The sequence below is a fragment of the Oncorhynchus masou genome, chromosome 8 (assembly GCF_036934945.1).
Source record: "Oncorhynchus masou masou isolate Uvic2021 chromosome 8, UVic_Omas_1.1, whole genome shotgun sequence".
In the NCBI taxonomy this organism is placed as follows: domain Eukaryota; kingdom Metazoa; phylum Chordata; class Actinopteri; order Salmoniformes; family Salmonidae; genus Oncorhynchus; species Oncorhynchus masou.
The window spans coordinates 46,224,253-46,238,178 of NC_088219.1; positions in this window are offsets into that span (position 1 = coordinate 46,224,253).

Below are 13,926 nucleotides of genomic sequence, written 5' to 3' on the forward strand. Positions count from 1 at the left end.
GTTGACATCTAGTGGAAGCCCTAGGAAGTGCAACATACCCCTATTGAATGCACAGTGGGATATTGGTTGAGTTCAAAAATTACAAACCTCAGATTTCCCAGTTCCTGTTGGGATTTTTTCTCAGGTTTTTGCCTGCCATATGAGTTCTGTTATACTCACAGACATCATTCAAACAGTTTTAGAATCTTCAGAGTGTTGTCTGTCCAATACTACTAATAATATGCATATATTAGCAACTGGGATTCTGGGCATGCTACTTATCCAAAAGTGAAAATGCTGCCCCCTATCCCAAAGAAGTTAACAAGGACAACACAGGTCTTCCATCATTGTATTATGTTTTGTGTGAAAATGAACTCAAGCTTACAAACATTGTCAAATGTGATATAGCAAAGCACCTGAGTGAGTTTGGTGCGCAATTATGCAGGTACATTCCAGAAACAGATGACACAAACAACTGTATTCGTTATACCTTTCATGCCCTGCCTTCAGTCCACTTACCAATATCTAAACAAGAGAGCCTCATCGAAATTGCAACAAGCGGTTCTGTGAAAATTGAATTTAATCAGAAGCCACTACCATATTTCTGGATTTGGCTGCATTCAGAGTATCCTGCCTTGACAAATCACACTGTTAAGACACTGACGCCCTTTGCAACCATGTACCTATGTGAGAGTGAATTCTCGGCCCTCACAAGCATGAAAATTGAATACAGGCACAGACTGTGTGGAAAATTATTTAAGACTGAGACTCTCCAATACAATCCAGCATTGCAGAGTTATGTGGATCCTTTCAAGCGCACCCTTCTCATTAATCTGTGGTGAGTTATTCACAATTTTTGATGAACAAATATGGCTTTATATGTAAGATGGCTAAATAAAGAGCTAAATGATTGATTATTATTATATTATTACTTGTGCCCTGGTCCCATAAGAGCTCTTTGTCACTTCCCATGAGACGAGTTGTGACAAACTCCCACTTATTCTTATGTTTAATAAATGTATCGTATAGTGTGTGTGTGTGGCAGGCTTACAATGATGGCAAAAAACAACATTTGTGAGTGCGCTGGCCCTGGTGCTAGAGGGGGTACCAGCTGGAGGTTGAATGTTTGAAGGGGTAAGAGACTGTAAAAAGTTTTGGGAACCACTGAGCTGTTATATGCTTCCTCTCTGATGGCCATTTTCCCTTGTTGTATATACCCGAGCTCTTTACTGTGCCACTTCTCTTTCAGTAAACTCGGTTCGACATCACACTATGGGACATGCCCCCTCGTGTCCTATTTGCTGAAACCCTTTCAATCACGCCTAACAGGCCATTCAGAGCTTTATGGGCGTGAGCCTCGCGTATAGCACCTGCAATGCTCTGGTTTCCTCATTCAACTCCTCTTCACAAATCTAGAAATTTGCTTATGAAACTGTTTTATTAACAGGTTTCTTCAGAAAACTTAGCTCTCAACTTAATTGTTCCATTCGGTATCGGTTACCACTCCACCATGGGGCGTTGAGTTGCTTCTTTTCTATCAACAGAAATTCTCATAACTTATGCTTCGCTTTGACAAGTGAAGTTACCTCAGTAACTTCCCCACCTCCCCACCATTGAGTTCGCTAGCTGAACTTGCAGTGTCTTAACTAGCTAGCTAGTTGGCTAACCGCACCACACACAGTTCTGTCTAGCAACCAATGGGCTAACCCCACTCGGTTTTCTTGGCTAAACTCGAGCGGTGCTGTTTATTCAAGTGTGTTACCCCACCATGAAGCACCATTCTTTATATTCCCCTGTAAAAGATAAACCTAACTGTGCTTTTTACCTCAAGCTGCTTAGTTTATGAGTCATCACTTGGTACGAGTCATCACTTCGTTCACGAGTCATTACTTGGTATTAACACTCGCCAGTTCAACTAGCTGAACTGCAGAGTGTCTTAGCTAGCTAGTTGGCTAACATCGTCACACATGTTTTTTTAGCTAGCAACCATTGTGCTAAAAGATAAAGCTAGCTGTGCGTTTTTACCTCGAGTGGCTTGGTTTACACACCGAGTTGGCACTTCGTATTAACATATGCTTGGCTAGCTATTGTCACTATTGTGATAATAGCCTGATGATTAGCTAGCATTCCTGTTAGCTCTACTATCACTACCCTGAACGTATTTAGCACTTATTTCCCACTCCCCTGGTAAATAAAGCTTCCTGTTTCTGATTACCTTGTTTCAAACTGTCATTGAACATAAACAAAGTACATGGAAAGTATTGTCCAGGCCTCATTATCTTTTATTGTTTTTTTGTTTATACGATTTTGGGGGGCCCATCAATCATCCCCCTCTTTGGAGGTAAAAAATAAACTTATTTTTTTACAGCTTTTTCTTTTGTTGATGCATGTACATTATACACACATTTTACATACATGTCTTTTTCTCATTTTAGATAGCAAAAATGATATTTTGATATACATTACATTTCGTTCTTGCTTGAGGTAGATTTAGTTTACAACAAAGTCCCAGGCTTTCCTGCTGCTTGAGCCCCCGGCAAAATTATTCACAGGGGGTGGACCTTACAGACAAATCCGGAATTGAGGACGATAGCATGTCTCTTGCCGTATCAGGCAACTCCTTCTCTGACCAAGAGGGGGATTATACCCCTGAGGAAGAGTTGCTCTTCTCTGTTCTCCTCAACTTGTGTTGCCCAGCCAAACTGCGGAGGTAGGGTAGTAGGCAATGACTGATCTCCCCTTCTTCGAGGCGATCAGACTCACTGCCACCAGACTTGAGGTGGGGTATCCTATGCCTACTCCGCCTACCAAGAACACTAGGATAGATGGAATTACCCCCCAGGATAATTCCAAAAACGTCATACAATGTCAACAAGCCTTCCCAGACTGTGTTGTTTTAAAAAATATATATATATTTCACCTTTATTTAACCATGTAAGCTAGTTGAGAACACAACTAGTTCACCATTACAACTGTGACATGGCCAAGATAGAGCAAAGGAGTGCGACACAAACAACAACACAGTTACACATGGAATAAACAAGTGTACAGTCAAGAACACAATAGAAAAAAAGAAAGTCTATATACAGTGTGTGCAAATGGCGTGAGGAGGTTAGGCAATAAATAGGCCATAGTAGAGAAGAAATTACAATTTAGCAAATGAACACTGGAGTGATAGATGAGCAGATGGTGATGTGCAAGTAGAACTGGTACATACTGGTATGCATACATACTTTTATGCAAAAGAGCAGAAAAGTAAATACAAATAATATGGGTATTAGATAGGTAGATTGGGTGGGCTATGTACAGCTGCAGCGATCAGTCAGCTGCTCAGAGAGCTTATGTGTAGTGTTAGTGAGGACAATATGTCTCTAGCTTCAGCGATTTTTGCAATTTGTTCCAGTCATTGGCAGCAGACAAGTGGAAGGAAAGGTGACCAGGTGGAGGTGTTGGCTTTGGGGATGACCAGTGAGATATACCTGCTGCAGCGCGTGCTATGGGTGGGTGCTTTTATCGTGACCAGTGAGCTAAGGCGGAGCTTTACCTAGCATAGACTTATAGATAACCTGGAGCCAGTGGGTCTGGCGACGAATATGTAGCGAGGGCCAGCCGACTAGTGCATACAGGTCGCAGTGGTGGGTGGTAAAAGTGGCTTTGGTGACAAAACGGATGGCACTATGATAGACTGCATCCAGTTTGCTTGGAGGCTATTTTGGAGGCTATTTTGTTTGCTTGGAGGCTATTTTGTAAATGACATCGCTGAAGTAGAGGACCAGTAGGAGAGTCAGTTTTATGAGGGTATGTTGGGTGGCGTGAGGGAAGGGGGCTTTGTTGCGTAGTAGGAAGCTGATTCTAGATTTACTTTTGGATTGGAGATGTTTAATATGAGTCTGGAGGAGAGTTTACAGTCTAGCCAGACACCTAGGTATCTGTAGTTGTCCACATATTCTCAGTCAGAACCGTCCAGAGTAGTGATGCTCGTCGAACGGGCGGGTTTCGGGCAGCGAACGGTTGAAGAGCATGCATTTGGTTTTACTAGCATTTAAGAGCAGTTTTAGGCCACGGACGTAGTGTTGTATGGCATTGAAGCTCATCTGGAGGTTAGATAACACGGTGTCCAAAGAAGGGCCAGATGTATACAGAATGGTGTTGTCTGCGTAGAGGTGGATCAGAGAATCACCCGCAGCAAGAGCGGCATCGTTGATATATACGGCCCGAGAATTTAACCCTGTGGTACCCCCATAGAGACTGCCAGAGTTCCCGACAACAGGCCCTCCAATTTGACACACTGAACTCTGTCTGAGAAGTAGTTGGTGAATCAGGCGAGGCAATCATTTGAGAAACCAAGGCTTTTGAGTCTGCTGATAAGAATGCAGTGATTGACAGAGTTGAAAGCCTTGGCCAGGTCGATGAAGACAGCTGCACAGTACTGTATTTTATCGATGGCGGTTATGATATCATGTAGTACCTTGAGCGTGACTGAGGTACACCCATGACCAGCTCTGAAACCAGATTGCATCGTGGAGAAGGTACGGTGGGATTCGAAATGGCCGGTAATCTGTTAACTTGGCTTTCGAAGACCTTAGAAAGGCAGGGTAGGATAGATATAGGTCTGTAGCAGTTTGGGTCTTTGAAGAGGGGGATGATCGCGGCAGCTTTCCAATCTTTGGGAATCTCAGACGATACAAAAGAGAGGTTGAACAGGCTAGTAATAGGGGTTGCAATAATTTCGGAAGATAATTTTAGAAAGAAAGGGTCCAGATTGTCTAGCACGGCTTATTTGTAGGGGTCCAGATTTTGTAGCTCTTTCAGAACATCAGCTATCTGGATTTGGGTGAAGGAGAAATGGGGGAGGCTTGGGCGAGTTGGGCAGTTGACCGGGGTTGATAGGCAAGTAATTTAGGCAGGTTACCTTGGCGTTCTTGGGCATGGGGACTATGTTGGTTTGCTTTATTAACCAAGTTCGTATTACAGACCAGGTCAGGGATATGTTAAAAATGTCAGTGAAGAGATTTGTCAGCTGGTCAGCGCATGCTCTGAGGATGCGCCTGGCCCTGCAGTCTTGTGAATTTTAACCTGTTTATAGGTCTTACTCACATCGGCTTTCGGAGAGCAAGATTACACAGTTGTCTTGAACAGATGGTGCTCTCATACAGTGTTTCTTGCCTCGACATGAGCATAGAAGGCATTTAGCTTCTCTGGTAGGCTTGTGTTGCATGTCAACTCATGGCTGGGTTTCTCTTTGTAATCTGCGATAGTTTGCAAGCCCTGCCACATCTGTTGAGTGTCAGAGCCAGCATAGTAGGATTCGATCTTAGTCCTGTGTTGATGCTTTGCCTGTTTTCATGGCTCGTCAGAGCAGGATTTCTTATAAGAGTCTGGATTAGTGTCCCGATCCTTGAAAGCAGCAACTCTAGCTTTTAGCTAAATGCGGATGATGTCTGTAATCTATGGCTTCTGGTTGGGATATGTACAGTACATACGGTCACTGTGGGGATGACGTCGTCATTGCACTTATTAATTAAGCAGATGACTAATGTGGTAAACTCCTCATTGTTATCGCATGAATTGAGGAACATATTCCAGACTGTGCTAGTGAAACAGTCCTGTAGTTAGCATCCACTTCACGGGAACAATTCCATATTGAGCGCATCACTGTACTTTCTATTTGAAGCAGGAAGATAGAGTTATGGTATGACTTGCAAAAGGGGAGTGCCTTATATGCATTTTGTGTGTGGAGTAAAAGTTATCTAGAGTTTTGAGGCCATAGTTGCACAGGTGACATGCGGGTAAAAATGAGGTAAAACAGATTTCAGATTTCCTGCATAAAAATCACCAGCCACAAGAAACGCTGCCTCTGAAAGTGCATTTTCTTGTTTGCCTCTGGCCCTATACAGCATGTTTTAGTGCCAGCATCGGTGTGTGGTGGTAAATAGACAGCTATACAAAATATAGATGAAAGCTCTCTTGGTAAATAGAATAGTCTGCAGCTTATCATGAGGTATTCCAACACAGGCAGAAATGCTGGACTTTAACATTAGAGATTGAGCACCAGCTGTTGTTAACATAGAAACACACCCCTCCTCCTTTCCTCTTACCCAAGTCTGCCATCCAGTCTTGGCAAAGATTAGAGGAACCCGTGAGATGTACACTGAGTGTACAAAACATTAGGAACATATTCCTAATATTGAGTTGCACCCCATTTTCATCTCAGTACAGCCTCATTTCGTCAGGGTATGGACTCTACAAGGTGCCATACGCGTTCCACAGGGATGCTGGCCCATGTTGTTGACTCCAATGCTTCCCACAGTTGTGTCAAGTTGGCTGGATGTCCTTTGGGTGGTGGACCATTCTTGATACACACGGGAAACAGCTTAGCCTGAAAAAGTCAGCAGTGTTGCAGTTCTTGACACACCCAAACCGGTGCTCCTGGTACCTACTACTATACCCCGTTCAAAGGCACTTAAATATTTTGTGTTGTCCATTCACCCTCTGAATGGCACACATTCCCAATCCATGTCTGTTGTCTCAAGGCTTAAAAATCCTTCTTTAACCTTTCTCCTATTGTTCATCTCCCCTGATTTTAAGTGGATTTAACAGGTGACATCAGTAAAGGATCATAGCTTTCACCTGGTCAGTATATGTCATGGAAATGCTTTGCTGCTAATGTTTTGTAAGCTCAGTGTATAGTCATGTCTTCGTTCAGCCATGACTCTGAGAAACATAAGATATTACAGATTTTCAAGGAAGTTATATTTTCTCGCCGATGTAGTCTCGTCAGGATGGTGCCTCGCCTGCCTCGCTTTCGCCGTTTCCTCTTTCGAGTCCCGGGGATTAGGGCCTTGTCCGGAGTAATGTCTAATGCCGTCGACTCGTTGAAGTAGAAATGTTCATCCAAATCAAGGTTTATGTCCTCATGTCCAGAAACTGTTTACTGTCATAGGACATGATGGCGGAGACATTATGATCAGCGTAGAAAAAATAGCAGAATTGGTCAGGAGCCCATTCGATGGCTTCTATCCACTGCAGCGCCATCTTCATGTACAGAATGAGAGAGAAGATGTACAGGCAGGAAGAGTATACTGTTCTAAATTAGCAAGGCAAAGGGAATGATCCATCACGTTGCATCAGGAAACTCTAAGTACAGTACATGTTTTTTTTGCATAGACTATTTCATAAACTAACTCCTCTATTATTCTAAGCTCACCTTCACTGTATTGTTACCTGAATACCTCCATTTGCACCATGAGTGGTGATCTCCATACTGTGCAGTGTGTGGTGTGGTAATCACAAACCGTTACCATCGTTACAAAGGTACAACAATGCCAAGAACAAAATGTCAGCTGATGTCTTAAGGAACCAAATAATGCAGTCAACTAGATACTCCATGGATTGGATCAGCTAGAGCTGTCATCTCCCTCCAATGAATAAACTTCATCATATGTTCTCCTCTATTACTTCATAATGAATATGCAGGCCTTGATTCAACACTCCATTGATTTGTGGTACTTATGTCTGAGTAGTTTCCCCTCAAGGTTTTCCATTTAAGTAGCCCTTTTCTTGCAACTTGAAACCACAGGCCATCATTAGCCCGTCCATGCAGACCCTCCTCTGTGTTCGCCGGGGCTTTTCATTTGTTTACCTTGAAAGGAAGTCATTTCTCAGTATTTCCTGGGACATAATGACCTGCATTAGCCAATTGTAGCTGGGAATTGATGAGGCTTGATTATAGATGTCGGCATAGCATTGGAAGGCCACACAGTATGTATAATGCATGTTGGTCATTTCCTCAAATCTTTTAGACATTGTAATCAAATCTGTCATGTTCACCAAAATATTTCATAAGATTAGGTTGTATCATTCGAGAATTATCTCTATTCTAAGTTACAGCTTTCAAAGTTCTTGACATTTTCCATATTGACTGACCTTCATGTCTTAAAGTAATGATAGACTGACTTTTCTCTTTGCTTATTTGAGATGTTCTTTCCTTAACATGGACTTGGTCATTTACCAAAAAGGGCTACCTTGTCACAACACAACTGATTGGTTCAAATGCATTAAGAAGGAAAGAAATTCCACTATTTAACTTTTAAGAAAGCACACCTGTTAATTGAAATACATTCCATACCTCATGAAGCTGTTTGAGAGAATGCCAAGAGTGTGCAAAGCTGTCATCAGGGCAAAGTGTGGCTACTTTGAAAAATCTAAAACACTTTTTTTGTTTACTACATAATTCCATATGTGTTATTTCAAAAGTTTTGATGTCTTCACTATTATTCTACAATGTAGAAAATTGTCAAAATAAAGGAAAAAAACCTTGAATGAGTGTGTCAACTTTTGACTGGTACTGTGTGTGTGTGTGTGTGTGTGTGTGTGTGTGTGTGTGTGTGTGTGTGTATAAAATGGGTAAAACAGTAAGTAAACATTATTAAATTGATGTACATAGGGAAGCAGCCTCTAAGGTGCAGAGTAGAGTAACCGGGTGGTAGCCGTCTGGTGACAATGACAACTAGGTTGTTTGGTGGAGGTGAGCGAGTGATGACTATTTACCAGTCAAATGGCCTCGAGATACATAAGCTTTTTTCAGTCTCTCAGTCCCAGCTTTGATGAACCTACACTGACCTACTGGATGATAGTGGGGTGAACCGGTCCTTGATGATCTTCTTGGCCTTCCTGTGACACCGGGTGCTGTAGTTGTCCTGGAAGGCAGGCCGTGTGCTCCCGGTGATGCATTTGGCAGATGGCACCACCCTCTGGAGAGCCCTGTGGTTGCAGACGGTGCAGATGCCATACCAGGGGGTACACAGCCGACAGGATGCTCTCAACGGTGCATCTGTAAAAGTTTGTGAGGGTCTTAGGGGCCAAGATAAATTTCTTCAGCTTCCTGAGTTTGAAGAGGCGCGCCTTCTTCACCACACTGTCTGTGTTGGTGAAGCTTTTCAGATTGTCAGTGATGTGTACGCTGTGGAACTTGAAGCTTTTCACCTTCTCCACTGCTTCCCCTTCGATGTGGATCAAATCAAATCAAATTTATTTTATATAGCCCTTTGTACATCAGCTGATATCTCAAAGTGCTGTACAGAAACCCAGCCTAAACCCCAAACGGCAGGGTAGCCTAGTGGTTAGAGCGTTAGACTAGTAACCGAAAGTTTGCAAGTTCAAATCCCTGAGCTGACAAGGTACGAATCTGTCGTTCTACCCCTGAACAGGCAGTTAACCCACTGTTCCTAGGCCGTCATTGAAAATAAGAATTTGTTCTTAACTGACTTGCCTAGTAAAATAAAGGTAAAATTTAAAAAAAACACAAAAAAAACAGCAGGCAATGCAGGTGTAGAAGCACGTGGCTAGGAAAAACTCCCTAGAAAGGCCAAAACCTAGGAAGAAACCTAGAGAGGAACCAGGCTATGTGGGGTGGCCAGTCCTCTTCTGGCTGTGCCGGGTGGAGATTATAACAGAACATGGCCAAGATGTTCAAATGTTCATAAATGACCAGCATGGTCAAATAATAATAATCACAGGCAGAACAGTTGAAACTGGAGCAGCAGTACGGCCAGGTGGACTGGGGACAGCAAGGAGTCATCATGTCAGGTAGTCCTGAGGCATGGTCCTAGGGCTCATGTCCTCCGAGAGAAAGAGAGAATTAGAGAGGGCATACTTAAATTCACAAAGGACACTGGATAGGACAGGAGAAGTACTCCAGATATAACAAATTGACCCTAGCCCCCTGACACATAAACTACTGCAGCATAAATACTGGAGGCTGAGACAGGAGGGTTCAGGAGACACTGTGGCCCTCACCTCCTCCCAGTAGGCTGTCTCGTCGTTGTTGGTAATCATGCCTACCATTTGTGTCGTCTGCAATCTTGATGATTGAGTTGGAAGTGTGCGTGGCCATGCAGTCATGGGTGAACAGGTAGTACAGGACGAGGCTGAGAACGCATCCTTGTGGGGCCTCTGTGTTGAGGATCCGTGTAGTGGAGCTAGTGGAGGTGTCGATGTCTACCTTCACCACCTGGGGGCAGCCCGTGAGAATGTCCCCAACCCAGTTGCACAGGGCAGGGTTCAGGCTCCGAGCTTAATGATGCTCTTGGAGGGTACTGTGGTGTTGAATGCTGAGCTGTAGTCAATGAACAGCATTCTTATATAGGTATTCCTCTTGTCCAGATGGGATAGGGAAGTGTGCAGTGCGATGGCGGTTGTGTCATCCGTGGATCTATTGGGGCGGTTGGCAGATTGCAGTGGGTCTCGGGTGTCAGGTAAGATGGAGGTGATTTGATCCTCAAATTACTTCATGATGACAGAATGAGTGCTATGGGTTGATAATCATTTAGTTCAGTTACCTTCTTTTTCTTGGGTACAGGATCAATGGTGGACATCTTGAAATATTTGGGGAGAGCAGACTGTGTCACTCTGTCATGTCAGACAACATGCTGTCTGCAACATTGACATTACTGCATAGTGATTGATACACACCCATTGTTCATAAAGAGTGTTTCCAAAGCCTTTTTCACACATCTCCATTCCAGCATCATTGACAACACTTGCTACTCTTTTAAACTCATCTCAATATGGTGAGGGATTATTGTTTTTGAGATCAGGGCTTCATAATCTAAGCTTTGCTCCGTTAATGCTACAAGACAAGTCTGGCGCACATGGTCCTCCACTAACCAGATGTTGGACTGTGTGATAGTATGTCAAATGTGACTCATTTCAGGAAACTATGTCGCAGATCAATACATCACAGGAGAGCCATTTGAACGTTTGGTAGAAGTCCACAATAAGGAAAAAATCCAGGTAAACAGAAAGTGTCCAGATATAAATATTTACCCAGACACATTTGTCTGAATTGATGGGTCCTGTGAAAGAAACGCTGAAAGAAAGTATAAATCATTTCAAATTCCTAATTAAACCAAAAAAAATACATTTGACGGATAGCCAGGGACACACTCCAACACCCAGACATCATTTAAAAACATTGCGTGTGTGTTTCGTGAGTCTGCCAGATCAGATGCAGTAGGGATGTTCTCTGTTTAGTGAGTCTGCCAGATCAGATGCAGTAGGGATGTTCTCTTGAAAAGTGTGTGAATTGGACAAATGTACTTTTGGGTGTCAGGGAAAATGTATAGAGGAAAAAGTACATATTTTAAAAGTAAAAGTAAAAGTAAAAGTTGCTAAAAATATAAATTGTAAAGTAATGTACAGATACTCTCCAAAATTACTTAAGTGGTATGTTAAAGTATTTTTACTTAAGTACTTTTGACCACTACCCAAATGCCTTCACACCAGTACATTAGCATACTCTATATACTGTTACACACGCACTTATCACATAGTATTCCATACATAAGTTAATGAAACTTATTTTCACCTGTAGTGCTGGTATTGCTTGATCTGTGGCAGCGGCCTGAAGTACAGACTCAGGTGTTGTTACCAGCCATAGCTTTCCACCAACACCGTACCATCCTCCAGTCCAACCAGCTGTGGGAAGTTGACCCCTGTCACAGTGCTGCCCTTCACAACACCAGCAATCTCAGACAAAGTGTTCACTCTGGTCTTTCACTACACACACTTCATGCACATAATGTTAGCTAGCTAGCCAGACATCTAACATCAGCTGGCTAGCTAACAGCAAACTTAAACTAGCAATACAAACTGATTTTCATGCTACCTAAAGTTAACCAAATAGGTTCAATGTTAGCTAGCTAACATTAGGCTATAACTAGCAATGCGAAATGGCATTCTGAGAAAACATCACTAACATTACACACACATCATACACTTCATTAATGTTAGCTAGCAAGCCAGCCATCTAACCTCAGCTAACGTTAGCTAGCTAACAGCAAGCATTAACTTGGGGTATTTTGTTTAGACACGTTAAAGTTTGCTAGATAAAAAATGAACTATAATCCCAATCCATAGAGTAACAATACTAGCAATACAAACCGATTGTCATAGCTAAAGTTAACCAAATAAGTTAGGTTGAACGATAACATTAGCTAACAAGCCAGCCATCGAACTCCAGCCGGCTAGCTACCAGCAAGCCTTAGCTTGCAATGAAAACAACTTTCTGATCAAATTAGAAACGTATAATAACTGAATCTCTAGCTAGATTCTTCCCCGTATACATGGATGAAAGCTTCATGGCAACTGCAACCCCTTTCATTAGACATCCTGTTTAGTTTGCACAGCTTGTTTGGCCCGTTGTGTTCCACTGATTTCAAAACTCTGTAAACTTCTTCCGTGACAACAACACTGTTGATCGCCGTTTCTTTCCCATCACCGTCATCAGACGACTCTACAATGTTTTGACCTAAATCTGGGATTTCCTCGTCGTCTGATTCATTTTCAGAGTCGGAGAGAGTCAGCATGGCACAATCGTCCTCCAGAAAGGAGTTCATCACAACTTTTTCCCAAAGACCTGATAAATTCAGGGCAGTGATGCTATTGAGGGCAGTAGCAACATATTTGCAGTTCTCCATGGCTAACGCTATATCTTTAAAAAACTGCAGTAGAAAGGATTATCTACGCATAAAGAGCAGCTCATTTTATAGACACAAGATGCTACACCGCAGAATAATCTGAAACTCATCTCTCGGCATGTCCAGCCCACTCATTATCTCAACCAATCATGGCTAGCGGTAAGGTTCCTGTCTTTCTTTGGCTAAATCGACTAGGCTCTTAATTTAACAATTGCATCTGTATTTACAGATGTCATAAACGTTTGTTATTAAGACACATGAAAGTTCACATGTTCGAGAAGACATTTCTGACCCCAAAAACGCATTTTGATAAAAAATATTTGTATGTTCAAACGGCTCTCCTGTGAAGTCGTGACTTGCGACATACGCCTGGTTTCTTGAATCGGGTCACATTTTGTAATTGTATGTCTCTGATTTTATCCAATGTAAAAAACAAAATTTCAAATTTTGCTAAATAAGACCGAATCAGGGTGGTTGGTCATAAATAATCCCACATCAGTCGCACTACGATAAGGCATTTCTGTGAAGCAAACAGACAATGTCATATCAATGGCATTTAGACATTACTCCATTAATGAAAAAAAACATAGACATGTCATGTTTTCATAAGCTGCTAAAAACATCTAGACATCCATGACTGTTGGCTGGTGGATATTGAGTTCATCCCATTGGCCGGGTGAGGTCAGGGGAACTTCCTGGTGGCAGAATTAATTTTCTGTAATTCCGCCTTGCTAGGATCATTGTAAATATTCCTCGGTGCATTATGTTTGACAGGATATATAAGGTTCATCTCTTAAATTTGTAATCCATTCGATTACAAAGGGAAAACTAATGTCTATGATTCCGAGTATGGTTTGAATAGGCCCAAATGAACGGAGGTTAACTTGGTCAGGGAAAGGAGGCTCTAGTGGGATCTCTACATAAGCACACCATTAGCCTCGTGTTTTTTCCTTGTGCCAAGTCCCTGTTCAGGGTTGTCAGAGGGGTTTGTCTGCTCTTGGGAATGTTATGTCTCTCTGCTGGTGCTCGGTTGTGCAGCATGGGAGCTGAAGAGGGAGATTGCTTCTTTAAGCCCATAGATGTAGATGGAACAAATGCGCTGAGTAGAATGTGTTTGGCTTTCTTGCTTTGATCTATTTTCTCCATCAGTGCCTGCATATTCACCATGGGTAAGAAGGCTTTGACGCTTTACAATCCCACTAGCACTCCTCTGCATCTCATCCTATGTTAATTTGATCTGAAGAGTTATATATAGCTGCTTTTCTTCCAGCTATCTTTCATTTTAATTTATCTTTCTCACTTTTAACGTGACGACGACCCCTTTTCTTCCATTCACGCACTATTGCTCGGTGAAGTTCTCTTTCTCTGCATTACTCACTGAATCAGAAGTATTTGTAAAATGTACTGCCCAGGCAGAGACAGCAAGGGCGGTTCGTTGCTCCAGTGCCTTTCTGTTCACCTTCACACT